At 37.2% G+C, this 14494-nt stretch overlaps 1 protein-coding gene and 1 pseudogene across 7 annotated transcripts in view; one reads left to right on the plus strand and one right to left on the minus strand.

Moving 5' to 3' along the window:
- The window catches only part of TANC2 (tetratricopeptide repeat, ankyrin repeat and coiled-coil containing 2), a 478761-nt gene that overhangs the window by 91968 nt on the left and 372299 nt on the right, over positions 1 to 14494 (minus strand). The window lies entirely within an intron of this gene.
- Positions 4461 to 6848, plus strand: LOC140708681 (density-regulated protein pseudogene; annotated as a pseudogene).

Genomic DNA, 14494 nt, shown 5'->3' on the forward strand with positions numbered 1-14494 from the left:
CTACTGGAGGGCGGAGAGTGGGAGGAGGAGAGGATCAGTAAAAATAACTAACGGGTACTAGGCTTAATGCCCGGGTGATGAAATACTCTGTATAACAAACCTCTGTGACACGAGTTTACCTATGTAACAAACCTGCACACGTGCCTCTGACCTTAAAGTAAAAAAAAAAAAAAGAATAAAGATAAAAAAAGATTGGAAAGAAGCCAAAGATGCTACTATCCAATATAATACAAGAGATTCTGGGTAGCACTATAAAGAAAAAGAAAAGAAATAGGAAGAGCAGAGACTTAAATGGAAGAGAGAGTTTTTATTATTAAAGTATATAGTTATCTATACAGAGAAAAGCAAGCTATTAGAATTAATAGAGTTCAAGATTTTTGGTATAAGATAATCTTGTAAAAATTAATAACATTTTTGACTCCAGCAATAACTACTTAGAATTATAGTAAAAAAATATGATATCCACAAAGGTATAAGGCAGAAAATTTAACTAAGAATATTAAAAATAAATAAATAAAGTTGCACCTTCTGTGGCTGCCTCTCTTTTAATTTTTAGATATTTCTTTGCATTCCAAATATAAAGTATTGATGCATTTGCAGAATTCAGGCAACATCTTCATTAGATTTGTACTGTGGCTCAAAATAGATTATTTACTGGACATTTTAAAGTAGTTACGTAGTAGGTATATGTACACACAATCTGTCAAAAACATGTTACTTCCTCCAAATTTTCTATTAATATATGTATAACTTTCCCTCTGTATAAAAATAGAAAACAAGCCTGAAAATGTAGATTTTTTTCCCTTCAGTTTCTCGTTAGTACCAGCACTCGGTAAGAGATACTAGATCACTCCCTACACCTTTGAGAAAGTCATCATACATAGTCACTATTATTACAACTCCTTGGGAATGGTTCAGGATTAGTCCACCCATAATAAATCAGCAGGTAAACCTTTCTCCTTGGCAAATTCTTGTCTCTCAAAATAACTTGTTTAAATTTCATTTTTTAGCTATGTCTTTCTTACACTATTTTTTCATTTCAAGTTTTCCTTCTGTTAAATTCCTAAACTTTTTCTTAAAATAATTTCATCCACGGCATATCTGGTAAGAGCAGAATTGCATTATTTCTTTGGAGGAAGACAGCAAGTAAGTTTTAGGTTACTCTTGTGAGGGAAGAAAGAAAAGGGCAGGCCTGTGGGCTATATACAGAAAGAAAAGACTAGAAGTCAATACAGTCTTGTGTATAAGATCTCCTGATTTAATGCTGCATATAAAAAATGATAAAACTAGTCATAAACTTCATCAAAGGGACTGAGTGGCAGCAAAAATGTCACGCTTGTGTTGAGTCACAGGCTTGCACTCTACATAGACCATTTTCTACTTCAAATGAAGGATCAGTGACAGAATTAAGCTAATCTCACATAAAGAGAAGGAAGCTTTGAATATCTGAAATTTGTTTGGAAATACAATTCTAATTTCCATACTGACTGGCATTTGTATCACTTAAACTAATATTGAGACTGCCCTTCCCCAGGTCAGCTGTCACACGCTTACTCTCCATGTTCCTTTTCATCACTCCTTCTGTGAATGTCTCCTTCCTCACTACCACCCAATTGATTTCCTAATCAGCAAAACCCTTCCAACTCTAAAGTTTGATTTTTAATATTTTTGGGACGTGGTGGCTCACCATAAATAACAACTCTCTCTTCCTTTTCTCTTAGTCTCTCAATTCTGACTCTAATCCTCATGCTGGGACTAGAAGCTAAGAATAGATCCCAAGCTAGAGTTCTGCCTCAGTAATTTTCCAGCTTGGAGCCCTACCACTTTTTTTTTTTTTTTTTTTGGCAGTAGGACTTTTATTTATTTTTTAACTTTTTACTTTGAACTAACTTTAGACTTACAGAAATGCTGCAAAAGTAGTACACAGAGTTTCTATTTATCCCTCATCCAGCTTCCCTTATTATTAACATCTTACATAACCATAGCAAAATTATTAAAACCAGGAAATTAACATTGGCAGTACTAGTACCTATAGACATTATTCAAATTTTACAGTTTTTCCACTACATCTTTTCCTGTTACTGGATTCTATCCAGGACCCCATACTGTATTTAGTTATTTCTCTTTTGTCTTCTGGAGTCTGTAAGAGATCCTTAGTCTCTGTCTTCTATTTCCTTGACATCTTTTTTTTTTTTTTTTTTTTTTTTTTTGAGAAAGAGTCTTGCACTGTTGCCCGGGCTGGAGTGCAATGGTGCGATCTTGGCTCACTGCAACCTCCGCCTCCCAGGTTCACGTGATTCTCCTGTCTCAACCTCCTGAGTAGCTGGGATTACAGGCGCACACCACCACGCCCGGCTAATTTTTCTTTGTTTTTAGTAGACATGGGGTTTCACTATGTTGGCCAGGCTGGTCTCAAACTCCTGACCTTGTGATCTGCCCACCTCGGCCTCCCAAAGTGTTGGGATTACAGGCACGAGCCACCGTGCCTGGTCATCTTGACACTTTTGAAGGGTACTGATCAGTTACTTTGTTGGATGACTCTCAATTTGGGCTTGTCTGATGTTTTCTCATGACGTAACTGAGAGTTTTTGTCAAGAATACCAGAAAAACAGTGTTTTATCCCTCTTTGTGGCTCGTATCACAGGGTTCATGATAGTGACATGTTTTTTAATGGTGATAGAGTTTGGATATTTGTCCCTGCCCAAATCTCAGATTGAAATGTAATTCCCAGTGTTGGAGATGAGGCCCGGAGGGAGGTGTTTGGGTCATGGGGGCAGTTCCCTCAAGGCTTGGTGCTGTCCTCACCACAGTGAGTGAGTTCTCACAAGATCTGGTCATTTAAAAGTGTAGCACCTCCCCAACCAAACTCCTGCTCTGGCCATGTGATGTGCCCGCTAGCATCTCACCTTCCACCATGAATGAAAGCTCCCCAAGGTCTCCTCAGAAGCTGGGCACATGCCAGTGCCATGCTCATACAGCTTGCAGGACTATTCAATCAAACCTTTTTTCTTTAGAAATTACCCAGTCTCAGGTATTTCTTTACAGCAATTCAAGAATTGCCTAACACAATTGGTAATGTTGCCCTTGATCACTTGGTTAAGGTTCTGCTAGGTTCTTCCACTGTCATCTTTCCCTTTGTAGTTAATAAATATCTTAAGGGAGATAGGTTTGAGGCTGTGCAAATCCTGTTTCTCCTTAAAATTTTGCCCATTAATTTTGGTATCTATCAGTGGATCTTGTCTGCAGCAGTAATTCCTGTGGTGTTTGCCTCATAGTAATTTTCTATTCCCCTTTGTTTCCTTTTACATTAATTAGAATCCTATTGGAAGAAAGAGTTCTCCCTTATCTCCCATTTATTTATTTATTACTGATTTAATAAGTATGGGCTTATTTTATCCTATTGGTTATAATTCAATACTATATCAATTTTGTTGCTCAATTTGTTCCAGCTTTAGTCACTAGGATCTCCTTCAGGTTGACTACTGTGTTCTTTCAAGAAGCCTCTATCTTTTTTTGAGCAAGTTCTTGCTTTTTGGCACCAAAAGATGTTCTAGACTTATTTTGTATTTTCCCTGCCTCTGGGATCATCTACTTCTCCAAAAAGCCTCTGTTCTTTTTCTTGGAGAATATTAAGAAAAAAGATCTGGGCACGAGTTGTGATTATTGTTATTGAGGTGTCACTGCTTTTGGGTTCTCAATGAACAGAGCTAAGAAATACAAGTGTGTATAAAGGCATACCTTGGAGATACTGTGGATTTTGTTCCAGGCGACCACAATAAAACAAACAGAGCAATAAGGTGAGTCACTCAATTTTTTTGATTTCCCTGTGCATATAAAAGTTATGTTTACACTATAATCTATTAAGTGTGCAATAGCATTATGTCTAAAAACATGTACATACCCTAATTTAAAAATACTTTATTGTTAAAAATGCTAATGATCACATGAGCCTCCAGTGAATCCTCTTTTTGCTTGTGTGGGGGGTCTTGCCTCGATGTTGATGGCTGCTGACTGATTTGGGTGGTGACTGCTGAAGGATGGGTGACTGTGGCAACTGCTTAAAAATAAGACAACAATAAAGTTTGCTGCATTAATTGGCTCTTCCTTTCATGAAAGATTTCTCTGTAGTATGTGATACTCTTTGATAGGATTTTACCCATAGGAGAACTTCTTTCAAAACTGGAGTCGATCCTCTCAAACCCTGGCACTACTTTATCAACTAAGTATATGTAACATTCTAAATCCTTTATTGTCATTTTTACAATGCTTACAGCATCTTCACCAAGTACAGATTCCATCTTAAGAAATCACTTTCTTTACTCTTCCATAGGAAGCAACCCCACATCCATTCAAGTTTTATCATGAGATTATAGCAATTTAGTCACATCTTCAGGCTCCACTTTTAACTCTAGTTCTCTTACTATTTCTGCTGTATCTGCAGTTACTTCCTCCACTGAAGTCTTGAACCTCTCAAGGTCATCCATGATGGTTAAAATTAATTTCTTCCAAACTCCTAGTAATGTTGATATTGACCTCCTATGAATCACAAATGTTCTTAATGGCATCTAGAACGGTGAATCTTTTCCAGATGAAAATCTTGAAAATCCTTTTCAATTTACTTTGCCCAGATCCATCAGAACAATCACTATCTAGGGGAGTTCTAGCCTCATGAAATGTATTTCTTTTTTTTTTTTTTTTTTTTTTTTTTGAGACGGAGTCTTGCTCTGTTGCCCGGGCTGGAGTGCAGTGGCCGGATCTCAGCTCACTGCAAGCTCCGCCTCCCGGGTTTACGCCATTCTCCTGCCTCAGCCTCCCGAGTAGCGGGGACTACAGGCGCCCGCCACCTCGCCCGGCTAGTTTTTTGTGTTTTTAGTAGAGACGGGGTTTCACTGTGTTAGCCAGGATGGTCTCGATCTCCTGACCTCGTGATCCGCCCGTCTCGGCCTCCCAAAGTGCTGGGATTACAGGCTTGAGCCACCGCGCCCGGCCATGAAATGTATTTCTTAAATTACAAGACTTAAAGGTCAAATTTACTCCTGGATCCATGGGCTAAAGAATGTTGTGTCAGCAGACGTGACAACAACAATAATCTCCTTGTACGTCACCATCAGAGCTCTTAGGTGACTAGATGTATTGTCCTTGACCAGCAGTATTTTGAAAGTTATCTTTTTTTCTGTGTAGATCCCAACAGCAGCCTTAAAATACTCAGTAAACCATGCGGTAAACAGATATGCTATCATCCAGGCTTTGTTGCTTCATTTATAGAGCACAGGTAGAGTAGATTTAGCATCATTCTTAAGGGCCCTAGAATTTTTGGAATGTTAAATGAACACTGGCTTTAACTGAAAGTCACCAGCTACAGTAGTCCCTAATGACAGAGTCAGCCTGTCTTTTGAAGCTCTCAAGGTAGGCAATGACTTCTCTCTAGCTATAAAAGTCCTAGATGGCACCAGCTTCCCATAGAAGGCTATTTTGTCTACACTAAGAATCTATCGTTGCTCTCGGGTGGCCCTGGCCAGGGAAGACAACAACTGGCCATAGTGGTAGAAGCAGAGGCAGCGGGGCCTGTGTGACCACCTGGGTTTGTGAAATGGCTGCTGGTATTTCTGAATCCAGTGGGGCTGATTGCAAAGGAGGCCCAAGGAACAGTGCCAAGTTAGATGCTGATTACTCACTTTGAGTCCTTCATTGCAGAGTCTGTTCATTACCAACAGGATACTGTGAATATACGCCTGATGTTGCTACATGTAAACAATAGTTAGAGAGAAGGATGTTCCAAATGAATTTGAAAAACTTACTGTAGAAAATTCACCCAATCAAGAAGCTGGAATTAGGAAGGGTCAAGGAATAGCAGAGGAAGGGGAGAAGAAAAAATAGAAGAGAGGTGGAAGGGGTCAAATAAAACCAAAATAGGAGACTGTAACATAAAAGGTTATTATAGCCAAAATTCCCACAGCAAAGAAGAAATATGTAAAAACAGTGTGTGGCCTTGCAACTTTTGAAATTGATCTTAAAGAAGCACAAAGATTTTTCTGCTCAAAAATTCTCCTGTGGTACCTCAGTAACAGGTGAGGATGAAATTATTCAGGAATACTCTACAGATGGCATAACTGATACCATTCAGAAAAAACAGCCAGAGATGGATGATGACAGCATCGAAAATCTTGAAGAAGTAAATATGTAGTTTTGAAAATATGTCTGTATTTAATGGCCGGATCTGAGAGTTGATACCGCCAAATGGAGAGAAGTCTTTTAAATATAAATAAATAGATACACACACACACACACTTATCTTACAGTAAAACCGTAGGCTTCATTTTTGGCGTTTTCACTATTCTGTACAAGGCTGTTTGGTCTTTTATTGCCAAAGTCAAATAAATAGGAGAGATTGTCATGCTTATGTATGAAATAGAATTCAGTCAAATAAAAAATTTTGATCATTTGTTACTGATATTTCCCTGTCTTCTTAATTTTTTTTGAAAAACCCAGTAGGTTTTTTTTTTTTTTTTTTTTTGTGGGAAGCATTTCTGTTGATTATTTTATTGATCTAATGCTGAGAGATTTTAAAAAAGAATTCGAATTTGGCTTCCTCACCAGTAATAAGAATATCTTGCTTCTTTGACATGACAGTTTAGAGATGGATGAGAATCTAATAGATTTGTGGTTGAATTTGCTTCACTGTTATCAAGTACACTTAGTGGGCACAATAACATACTGTTGGTGGGATTTGTTCAAGCTATTCTTGAAATTATTTGGTAAAGTATACTAAAAGCCTTTAGACCATTCGCACTGTTTGTACTAGTAAGTCACTTCTTTGACATCATCCTAAAGAAATAATCAGTCTTGCATAAAACTTATGAATGAAGGTGTTCATCACAATGTTATTTATAATATCAAAAAGTCGCAAATAATATAAACAATTGGGAAATAAATGGTTAAGGAAGTGATAATGCATCATGTGGTAGAATATTATGCATGTGTTTAAAAACCATATTTTCTAAGAATATTTGGAAACACATTTGGCAATGTGAGGTGGGGGCACACCCCAGATACATTATTATTTTTTGGGATGGAATTTCATTCTCGTTGCTCAGGCTGGAGTACAATGGTGCCATCTTGGCTCACTGCAACCTCTACCTCCTGGGTTCAAGCAATTCTCCTGCCTCAGCCTCCCATGTAGCTGGGATTACAGGCATGCGCCATCATGCCCGGCTAATTTTTGTATTTTTAGTAGAGATGGGGTTTCACCATGTTGACCAGGCTGGTCTTGAACTCCTGACCTCAGGTAATCCACCCACTTCGGCCTCCCAAAGTGCTAGGATTACAGGCAGGAGCCACCGCACCTGACCTACATTTTAGATATTTATTATCATCATTGTTCTGAGTGGAAGTCCATTCAGAGAGGCTAGAGACTCTTGTTGTGGCTATAAATTATGTGAGTAAAATTCTGCTAACCAATTAAAAATAATATACACCCATGTTTAATAGTCTGGAAAATAGCAATTAAAGCATATCTTTCTTATAAAAGAATGGACACTTTTAATGAATGCATTAGATGAATTTAAACTTTAAGTCAGGTGATGCAAATCAAAAAGATGACTTGTATTTTAAATTGGTATGGTCACCTTTAAGAACTTAAAACCCATGAAAACATTGTTTACTGTCATGCAAATTATGATCCTGAATAAATTTTTTTAAAAAATAAAGTCTCAGAAAATGTGTAATAAAGATGTAAAGTAAAACAATGAAAAAAGGAAAATCTATGGTTTAAGTGTAGCCACTTTCATCAATTATCTTAGCTGGATCTTCTGGATAACTTGCTACAGTTTGTGTATCAGCATTTGCTGCTTCACCTTGCACTTTTATGTTACAGAGATGGCTTCTTTCCTTAAACCTCATGAACCAACCTCTGTTACCTTCAAACTCTTTTTCTGAAGCTTCCTCACCTCTCTCAGGCTTCACAGAATTGAAGAGTGTTGGGGCTTTACTCTGGATTAGGCTTTGGCTTACAGAAAATTTTGTGGCTGGTTTGATATTCTAACTAGACTACTAAATTTTTCTCCATATCAGCAAAAAGCTTTACCGTTCATGTGTTCACTAAAGTAGCACTTTTAATTTCCTTCAAGAACTTTTCCTTTATACTCAAAACTTGATTACCTGTTTGGTGCAAGAGGCCTAGCTTTCAGACTCTTTTGGGTTTTTGACATGCCTTCCTAAGTAATTGTTTCTAGCTTTTGATTTAAAGTGAGAGATGTGCGGTTCTTCTTTTCACTTGAACACTTAGAGGCCATTATGATGTTATTCATTGGCCTAATTTCAATATCGTGTCTCAGAGAATAGGGAGGCCCAAGGAAACAGAGAGATGGGGGAATGGCTGGTCGGTAGAGTCATCAGAACACATAAAACATTTATTAAATTTGCTGTCTTCATGGTGTTTCAAACCAACTACAACGGTAACATCAAAGACTATTGATCACAGATTACCATAACAAATGTAGTAATAATTTAAAAGTTTGAAATATTGCATTACCAAAGGTGACACGGAGACAAGAAGTGAACACATGCTGTCAGAAATAAGGTGTTGATAGCCGTGCTCCAGCATGAGATTGTCTGTTTTCCCACAGCCTTGACAACAGAATAGTTTTAAAATTGTAATGTTTAAAAATTTTTGCTAGTTGATAGGTAAAAAACTGGTATCTCACTATTGATTTAGTTTGCATTTATTTAGTTATAAGTGAGTTTGAACATATTTTCAAAATGTTTCAGGGCCATTTTAATCTCTTTTTTGTGAGTTGCCTGTTTATGTCTTTTCCCCACTTTTCCATCATGTTTTGATCCTTTTTCTCCTCTATTTTTAAGAGTTCTTTAAATATAAGAGATATTAACTCTTTATCTGTAATATATGCTATACATTTTTTCTTAAAATTTTCATTGATTCATTAAAAATAATAAACCTACCACACGCTGACATCTAATAATATATTATATGAAAATAACTATTTTTCAAAGCAAACATTTCAGAAAGTGGCACTGTTTAAATGTTTGCAATAGACTCCCAAATCTGCCTCTGCATTCAGAATGCTCCAAGAAACTGTTTTGGATTCAAGTATAAGAGGAAATGCCACTCATATGTTGGAGAAGGGAAGGTAGATATTTTTCTCTGATACTATGCTAAAAGTTGACAAATGGTAGATTTTTAAATTATTATGTGTGATTGACTAATCATAATTGTATACATTTATGGGGTACAATGTGATGTTTTGATATATGTATACAATGTGGAATGATGAAATCAAGTTAATTAACATGTATCACCTCCCTATTCTATCATTTTTTATGGTGAAACACTTAAAAGTTAGTTATTTTGAAATATATTATTGTAGTTACCCTGCTTTGAAATAGATCTTAAAACTTATTCTTCCTATTTATCTGAAAATCTGTACCCTTTGATCAACAACTTCTCCCATTCCTTCCTTCTTCACATTCCCAGTCTCTGGTAACTATCTTTCTACTACTTCTATGAGTTTAACTTTTTTAGACTCCACATTTAAGAAAGATCATGCAGTATTTGTCTTTCTATTTCTGGCTGACTTAACTTAGCATAATGTCCTCCAGTTTTATCCATATTCTTGCAAAAGACAGGCTTTCCTTCTTTTTAAAGGCTAAGTAGTATTCCATTATACAGACACAATGAAATACACACACACACACACACACACAAACACACATATACACATACACATACCGTGTTTTAAAATTCTGTTTATTTTTTCTTCCAACATTTATTTTAGGTTCAGAAAGCACACGGGCAGGTTTGCTCATGGGTAAACTGTGTGGGGTTTGGTGTACAGATGACTGTCACCCACAGTGAGCGCAGTACCTGACAGGTAGTATCCTCACCTTCCTCCTACTTTCCACCCTCAAGTGAGCCCTGGTGTCTGTTGTTCTCTTTCTTGTGTCCATGTGTACTCAATGTTTAGCTCCCATTTATTAGTGAGAACATGCAGTGTTTGATTTTCTGTTCCTGAATCAATTTGCTAAGGATGATGGCCTCCGGCTGCATCCATGTTGCTGCAAAAAACATGAATGATTTCATTCTTTTTTATGGCTGCAATATTCCATGGTGTATATGTACCACATTTTCTTTCTTTCTTTTTTTTTTTGAGACAGAGTCTCGCTCTGTCACTCAGGCTGGAGTGCTGGAGTGCAGTGGCACGATCTCGGCTCACTGCAACCTCTACCTCCTGGGTTCATGCCATTCTCCTGCCTCAGCCTCCCGAGTAGCTGGGACTACAGGCGCCTGCCACCAGGCCCGGCTAATTTTTTGTATTTTTAGTAGAGACAAGGTTTCACCGTGTTAACCAGGATGGTCTCGATCTCCTGAACTCGTGATCTGCCCGCCTCGGCCTCCCAAAGTGCTGGGATTACAGGCGTGAGCCACAGCGCCCGGCCTCTACATTTTCTTTATCCAGGCCACCACTGATGGGCATGTAGGTTGATTCCATGGCTTTGCTATTGTGAAAACTGCTGCGATGAATACTTGGGTCTTTATATTTCTTTGGGTATATACCCACTAATGGGATTGTTGGGTTGAATGGTAATTCTGTTTTAAGTTCTCTGAGAAATATCCAAACTGCTTTTTTTTTTAAAAAAAAATAACACATTTTAAAAATCCATTCAGCTCGGTTCCATATCTTGGCTACTGCAAATAATGCTGCCATGAACATGGGAGTGTGGATACCCCTTTGACATTGATTTCAGTTTCTTTGGATATATACTTGGAAGCAGGATTACTGGATCATATGATAGCTCTATTTTTAGTTTCCTGAGGAACCTCCATGCTGTTTTCCATAACGGCTGTACTAATTTACATTCTCACCAACAAAGTAAAGAAGGCCCTTTTCTCCACATCCTTGCCAACACTTATCTTTCATCTTTTTGGTAAAAGCCATTCTAACTGGTGTGAGATGATATATCATTGTGGCTTTAATTTGCATTTCCTTAATGATTAGTTATGCTGAGCATTTTTTCATGTACCTGTTGGCCACCTGTATGCCTTCTTTTGAGAAATGTCTGTTCAGGTCCTTTGCTCATTTTTAAATCAGGTTGTTTTCCTGCCATTGAATTGTCTGAGTTCCTTTTATATTTTGGATATTAACTCCTTATCAGATGTATGGTTTGCAAAGATTTTCTCCCCTTATGTGAATTGTCTCCTCACTTTGTTAATCGTTTCCTTTGCTGTGCAAAAGGTTTTTTAGTTTAGATGTCATTCCATTTGTCTGTCTTTCCTTTTGTTGCCTGTACTTTTGAGCTATTTTGTCAATATTTTCTCTCAGCAGTTGTCTTTTGACTGTTTCTGGTAATTTTTGGTCATGTGACACTAAAAGTTTTTATTTTATTTTTTATTTTTTTTTTATGAGAGTCTCACTCTATCACCCAGGCTGAAGTGCAGTGGCATGATTGTGGCTCACTGCAGCCCAAACCTCTTGGACTCAAGCAATCCTTCCACCTCAGCATCCCGAGTAGCTGGGACTATAGGCATGTGCCATTACGCTCAGCTAATTTTTGTTTTTGTTTTTTTTTTTTCACAGAAACAGGGTCTCACTATGTTGCCCAGGCTGGTAAAATTTTTTTCACGTGGCCATATTTGTCAATTTTTTCTTCTATTCCTCTAGCTTTAGATCTTAGAAAGCCTTTCTCTTCACCAAGGTTAATGAGAAAGTTACTAAGTTTTCTTCCGTTAGTTGCATGGTTTCGTTTTCAAATATTTAGATCCTTAATCCATTTGTTTATTCTTGTGCATGGTGTGAGATATGAGTTATCTATCTAGTTGTTTAGTTGTCTCAGCCCATTTAATTAAGAAATCGACCTTTATCCCAATGATCTGAAATACCGCCTTCATCATACACTAAGTGTCTGCAAGTCCTTGGGTCTAATTCTGAACTTTTTATTCTATTCCACTTGTCTATTGTCTATTCATGTACTAGAAACACACTGTTCCGATTTTGGCTTTATAGTATGCCTCAATGGCTGGTAGTCAGAACCCTGTTGTTTAATTAGCTGTAGCTGAGTTCAGGGTAATATTCATCTTTGTTATAATTCTAGATCTAAATAGCTGTATCCTGTAGATGGCTACTATTCAATTATACATTACTGTTTACTTGAGACAAAGGAGGTTAGGGCCGATACCAAATACAAATTTTAAAGAAAAGCGCTAATTTATTTAGTTCATCCGGAATTCCTAGAGATCCTGATCTGGCACAACATAAACAGTCTAAGTACATTCAATCCACAGCTTATGAAATTCTGTCTCAGAGGATTGGTGGAATTCCAGATTCTCAAACAAGATTCATTCCTGGGACACATGAATCTGATTCTGATTTGACCTTATAAATTGGTTGGGAACTACTATTATGTATAAGTACCCAGCTGAATATTCCAAGATTTCCTAATGGAAAATACTAACATTTTCATTCATTCACAAATATTAATTGAACTTCCATTGTATGTCATGCACTGTGCTAGGTTTTAAAGCTATCATAATGAGTAATATAGCTATGAACCCTGTCTGCTCTCCACAGTTTAGCAGGAAACAGAGGCAATTAAACAAGTAATAATAATAGTGTGATAAGTACTAGCAGAGAGGAAATATAGGGTGCTAGGGCAACACACAGCTGGGGCACCTTAAGGTAATTTAGGAGAGCCAAAGAAAGGTTTTTTAGAAGAAGCAATATTTAAGCTGAGACATGAAGAAGGACAAGGGGTGAACCAAGGTGTGGCAGTTTTCCAGGCAGGGGAAAAAGGTGTGCAAAGGCCCTAAGGCAAGAATAGCTTTTTACTTTCAAGGAACTGAAATCAATTTTAATGTGGCTAGCATATAAGTGAGTGGGAAATAGTGGAAGATAGGGCATGGCAAGGCTTTTCCACTGGCAGTGGTTTTGCTCCCCAGGAAACATTTGGCAATTTCTGGTTGTCTTAATTAGGGGTTGAGGGAGTGCTACTGATAGCAGACAGAGGTCAAGGACACTTCTTCTAAATACCGTACAGTAGACAGGATAACATCTGCCTTGCCCCTGCCTGTCCTCCACCCCCAACCCCGCACAAAGAATTATGTAGTCTAAAATAACTGGTCCTGGGAAAAGCAGAAGTCCTTTCATTACAATTCTTATGATATTTTAAGAAGGGAGTTTGGATTTCATTCAAGGGCAAGGAGGAGCTATTTGATAGTTTTAAGTAGCAAAAAACAAATGTTTTAGAAAGACTATTCAGTACAGAGAATTGACTAGAATTTCTTCATTTAAATATTTATGTACCATGCATTGTGTAGGAGCTGGGGATACCGTGATGAACATTTAAACACTGACCCATTCTAGTGGAAGAGGTAGAAAATAAAAACAACATGGAAATTAACAATAAACAACAAGGCTGTTTTCCCATATTCAGTATTCCAAATGTAATGAAATTTGGGACTGACAGTAAAACTTCAGTGTTAATTTTTAGAGGAGAAAAGCCCTAGACAAATTTTATAAAACATTATTTATGGGCTATTTGTTGTTTAGTTTGGATCTCATTTCTACTAAATGAAAATATTTTAAAAAATAACCACTACAACACAAATAAAATCTTATTCTTCATTATTGTTTTTCATTTTCTGTGTATGTATGTGTGTGTGCACGCGCGCACGTGTATCTGGCTTACATTTCCATATTACGTTCAAAATGCTCAATATTAAAGGATTACTGAAATGATTACTTCTTTGGCTGACAGTTTTCATAGTGACTGCAACAATTTCAGGAACCATGATCATCTGACACCCCCTGGTATAGTACAGAACTTGTCTCTTGGCAAAGATGACATTTAATTTTTTTCTTACATAGATTTCCTTAGGAAAAAAAAACCTTTGCTTTTTGTATCTCTGTGACACTTCTTAAAATTAGCTGTTTTCTCTAATGAACTCATTTCAGATGTATTAGCTTTTTAATCTAAGGACTAAGTCAGTGACAACTTGCTTAATGTGTTGGGAGATTCTAGTTGCATAAAAACCTTTTTTGAAGAATTTTAGGTCAGCCAAATGACTGAAAGTACATCTTCACTATAATTTTCTTGCTGAGAAGCCACATTAAATGATGGATGGATTTTCCAAAATAGCACTAAACTAAGATCCTTCCTGCCACAATAGAGAGGCAGCATCGTGCAGTGGTTAAGAGTATAGACTTTGCCTGCCTCAGTTTAAATCTTGACTCAGTCATGTACTCGCTTATGGTCTCAAGCAAGTTATTTAACCTCAGAGCCTCTGTTTCCTCATTTGTAAAATGGGGATAACCACAGTGTTCACATTATAGGGGAGGATACTGACTCTGAATCCTCACTTTGCCATTTATTAACAGCATGACTTTGAGAAAATTAATCACTGAAGTCACTGTTTCTTCATCTGTAAAATGAGATAATGATGTACTTCATAGGGTTAAGGTAAAAATGAAGAAATGATATAGCA

The sequence above is a fragment of the Chlorocebus sabaeus genome, chromosome 16 (assembly GCF_047675955.1).
Source record: "Chlorocebus sabaeus isolate Y175 chromosome 16, mChlSab1.0.hap1, whole genome shotgun sequence".
In the NCBI taxonomy this organism is placed as follows: Eukaryota; Metazoa; Chordata; class Mammalia; order Primates; family Cercopithecidae; genus Chlorocebus; species Chlorocebus sabaeus.